Source organism: Callionymus lyra, chromosome 1, assembly GCF_982586985.1.
Source record: "Callionymus lyra chromosome 1, fCalLyr1.hap1.1, whole genome shotgun sequence".
NCBI lineage: Eukaryota > Metazoa > Chordata > Actinopteri > Syngnathiformes > Callionymidae > Callionymus > Callionymus lyra.
In genome coordinates, this window is record NC_141818.1 from 9392386 (window position 1) to 9397385 (window position 5000).

A 5000-nucleotide genomic window follows, 5' to 3' on the forward strand; every position below is an offset into this window, starting at 1 on the left:
TAACTGTGGTTACTGTAATTGTAACAGTGCTAGCTACAGTCTGTCAATAGTGCTATCTGCAGTGATAACAGTGCTAAGAGCATTTCCAACAGTACTAGCTGCGGTGTTCACAGCATTTCCAACAGTACTAGCAGCAGTGTTCACAGCATTTCCAACAGTGCTAGCTGCAGTGTTCACAGCATTTCCAACAGTACTAGCTGTTAACAGTGCTAACTATATTTGCAATAGTCATTTAACATAATTTCCTGTAGTGTTAGCACCATCTGAAACGCAGCAGTGATAACAATGCTAACTGCATTACAGCTGGTGCTAGCTGCAGTGCTAACTGCATTTTCAACATTGCTAGCTGCAATGCTAACAGTGTTCACTGCATTTACGATGCCGCTAGCTGCAACGTTAACAGTGCTAACTGTATTTCTAACAGTGCTAGCTGCAACGTTGACAGTGCTAACATTATTTCTAACAGCGCTTTCTGCAGCGTTAACCTTGCTAACTGCATTTCCAACAGGGCTAGCTGCAGCGTTTACCGTGCTAACTGCATTTCCAACAGTGCAAGCTGCAACGTTAACAGTGCTAACTGTATTTCTAACAGTGCTAGCTGCAACGTTAACAGTGCTAACTGTATTTCTAACAGTGCTAGCTGCAACGTTGACAGTGCTAACATTATTTCTAACAGCGCTTTCTGCAGCGTTAACCTTGCTAACTGCATTTCCAACAGGGCTAGCTGCAGCGTTTACCGTGCTAACTGCATTTCCAACAGTGCAAGCTGCAACGTTAACAGTGCTAACTGTATTTCTAACAGTGCTAGCTGCAACGTTAACAGTGCTAACTGTATTTCTAACAGTGCTAGCTGCAACGTTAACAGTGCTAACCGTATTTCTAACAGCGCTAGCTGCAACGTTAACAGTGCAAAATGTATTTCCAACATTGCTTACTGCAGTGCTAACAGTCCGAACTCTATTTCCAACAGTGCTAGCTGCAGTGCTAACAGTGTAAAATGCATTTCCAACAGTGCTAGCTGCAGTGCTAACAGTGTAAAATGCATTTTCAACAGTGCTAGCTGCAGTGCTAACAGTGTAAAATGCATTTTCAACAGTGCTAGCTGCAGTGCTAACAGTACCTATAGCTGCAAAATACTTTAATGCAAAATATACTTTATATCTAGTGTCTTTTTTTTAAATGTGCACTACTGCTTTAAACAGAGCCACAAAAATCCACGGTGAATATAATTCCAGCGTAGCGATTCAAGGTACAGTAGTTTTCAGCTGAACATTGATGTGGGCCTCATGTGCTGTAGAGGAGCGATGGAGAGAGAAGAAGAATGAAGAAGAAAGAAGGAGGAGGCATAGAGAAGAAGAAGGAGGTAGAGAAGGAGGTAGAGAGAAGAAGGAGGCAGAGAGAAGAAGAAGGAGGAAGAGAAGGAGTAGGCAGAAATAAGAACAAGGAGGTAGAGAAGGAGGAGGCAGAGAAGAACAAGGAGGTAGAGAAGGAGGAGGCAGAGAAGAACAAGGAGGTAGAGAAGGAGGAGGTAGAGAATAAGGAGATAGAGAGAAGAAGAAGGAGGCAGAGATAAGAAGAAGGAGGTAGAGAGAAGAAGAAGGAGGTAGAGAAGGAGGAGGCAGAGAGAAGAAGGAGGTAGTGAAGGAGGGATAGAGAAGAAGAAGGAGGTAGTGAAGGAGGGATAGAGAAGAAGAAGGAGGTAGAGAAGGAGGAGGCAGAGAGTAGAAGAAGGCGACAGAGAAGGAGGAGGCAGAGAAGAAGAAGGAGGTAGAGGAGGAGGAGGCAGAGAGAAGAAGAAGGAGGTAGAGAAGGAGGAGGCAGAGAGAAGAAGAAGGCGACAGAGAAGGAGGAGGCCGAGAGAGATAAATGCTGCTGTCACAGTGTGCGGCGGCTCCGTCACTTTGATAAATCTCACGGCAGGTCGACGACACCTGCTGACAACACGCTGCACTCTGATTGGCTGCCGTGGCTCCGGGTCAGGGGGATGTTAATGGATATGATGTGGACAACAAATCGCACATGACAACACAGACGCTCACACACCGGCGGCGGCACAAACAGGTCACACACATACACACACACACACACACACACACACACACACACACACACACACACACACACACACACACACAAACACACACAGTGTGTATATTATTAGTGTAATTACTGCTAATGAGACGCGACACTCTGACTCACCTGATAATTAATGAGCTCATTTGCACTCGTTTTACATGATAAAGAAACGTTCACGTGGATGATGAGGCTTAATTGAGAGTGAGATGATCCTGGAGTGTGTTCGGAATCACAACACTTCTGCTGTCACAGTCTTCGCTGTGATGCTGCGAGAGACTCGGAGTATCACTGTTTATATAGTATAATATATGATAATAACATAGTTATTTATGTTAAAACCAATACAACTAATGTTTAACAATGTGTGTTATTAAGTTCCACTTCATACATGTGCCTAAGGATGGTAAAGATGTTGAATGTCTATGTTACGATCACTTCCTGTCTGCTTTTATTTTCTGGTCTTCAACTTCCTGTCACGGGGCAAACTATCATCAAATAATGTATAGTTATATATATCTTTTTAATAGTTTTTTTGATGCGAGGAAATAGCATAACAATGATAAATTTAACAATTGATGATGTTTTTGAAACTGAAAAGTAAAGTAAAGTTTCAACTGAATGTTACGCGTACAAGTATAACTAGCTAATTGATAGCCAATGCTAGCCGTAGTCATTCTGAGGTATTTACTGCCCTGTAAAACTTTTGAAAGTACTCAAGCTACTCCCTTTCGCCCTGTAACACAACATTCAAGAAAATAAAATCATAATTTCGTATTTTTTCAAATGTTATTTACAAAGGTTTTAACTAAATGCTATACTTGCCAGCTTAGCTAATCGATAGCTTTGCTAGCTGCATTCATTGTAAGGAGAAATGTATTTGAAACACTCCCTGTACTTTGTATTTTTGTTTTGATTAAACGTTTGCGTTCACATTATTTAAGCTTCAATCATATAAAAAAAACATTACATTTTCTAATATCAAGGAGGATATTTTTATGGCAGGATAAAGAGTTTAAGCTTGAAGGGTAAAAACATTGTGTTTTGTAAAACGTACATTTTAAAGTTGATCCTTAAAGAAACTGGAAGCCAGTGAAGAGATTTAAGGATCGGAGAAATGTGAGTTCTTCTACTAGAGCGGCTCAGAATTCTCGCCGTGGAGATTGTTTAAGCGCTTTGTGACCCTGGTCTGGAAAAGTGCTCTACAAATATAAATTACTTAATTACATTTCTAAAATAAATGGCTTCTAGGACAATTTTCCGACATTTCTTTTAGGGGCCACGACTGTTGTAAGGGGCCGTCAAACATATGGAAAAGGAAAACACTTAGTTATCGGTATTATTATTGTTTTTTAAAATGTTAATTTATTGTTTATTTAAAATGTAATTCAACCGTTTAATAATTATATCTTCAATATTTGGGGTCACTTGATTATTTTTAGTTTGTTTATTTACTTCAATGTATTCATATTATTTTAAAATGTATCTAAAAACACCACAAGAAAATCATTAGTATTGTTTACCAATACTGGCAATAAACATGTTTTGATTCTGATATGAAGGTAAAAAAAACATGTACAAATTAAGAAAGTTGTATCTATATCTGAAGTTTATACAAATATATATTGTAATTTGTACATGATTGTTCAATAAGATAAGTCAGTTATAAGGACGATTACATCCAAAAAGACAGGAGGTAAACAATGATGAGGGGCAGAAAGGAGGAAGGAACAGAGGGAATATGCCATGAGAGGAGGAGGAGGAGAGAAGATGGACTACATCACAGCGTCCAGGAGGTGTGGATGATGAAATGCATTTGCAGGCTGACCTTTGAAGAGCTGCTGGAGGAGAAGGAAAAAAAGACGACGACTTCAAAAGAGCAGCGTGAAAAATACAAGCTGCTGTCACTTCGGCTTGTTTTGGCCTCACCTTTGATATTCTGCCTCCTCGGGTCGACTCGCTGCCACAGCACACGTCCTGCAACACTCACTCTTTCTATGGTTGTGTGAATGCTGGGAAGCATTTATTGTGTGAATGCTGGGAAGCATTTACACAATTGAGATCCTGTTTTCTTCTGACCTAAACTTTGTGCCGCTTCTCCTACTAATATCCGATTTGAACCATTCAGACGTTTATCAATTCAGCTCGTTTCTAAAATGTTCTATCGTTCTTTTATCTCTTCCACTCTTTCTTTTATTCCTCTTTGTCTAGCCCATTCATTTCAATGGGGAAAATCTTCGACTCATGTTTCAACTCCTTCCACTTTGACCTACTACTTATAATTTACTATTAATTCCACTACTACTTCCAGTGCTACTTCTACTACTAATACTACTATTACTTCTCATTTTATTACTTATTCTACTACAACTTTTATTTTTCTGCTACTTCTACTTGTACTTCTAATTCCAAATCATCTACTTTAACTAATAATTCCACTAATACTTCCACTACTACTTCTTCTACTACTACTACTTCTACATTTACTACTAATTATACTACTACTTTTAATTTTCTACTACTTCTATTTTTACTACCAATTCCACTTCTTCTACTTTTACTACTAATTCTACTACTACTTTAATTTTTCTACTACTTCTACCTTTACTACTAATTCCACTTATTCTACTTTAACTACTAATTCCATTAATACTTCCACTTCTACTTCTAATTTTATTACTAATTCTACTACTACTTTTATTTTTCTACTACTTCTATTTTTACTACCAATTCCACTTCTTCTACTTTAACTACTAATTCCACTAATACTTCCACAGCACAGCAGGGTCAGCATTCACACTGAATTTTCTTCAGGAAATGCACTCTTTCTAGTTGTTTTTTTTTTGTTTAGTTGTTCTTATCTCCTGAACTTTTATCAGAGGGAATCTTCTCTCCCTCCATCTTGAAATCCATCTCTCCCTCCATCT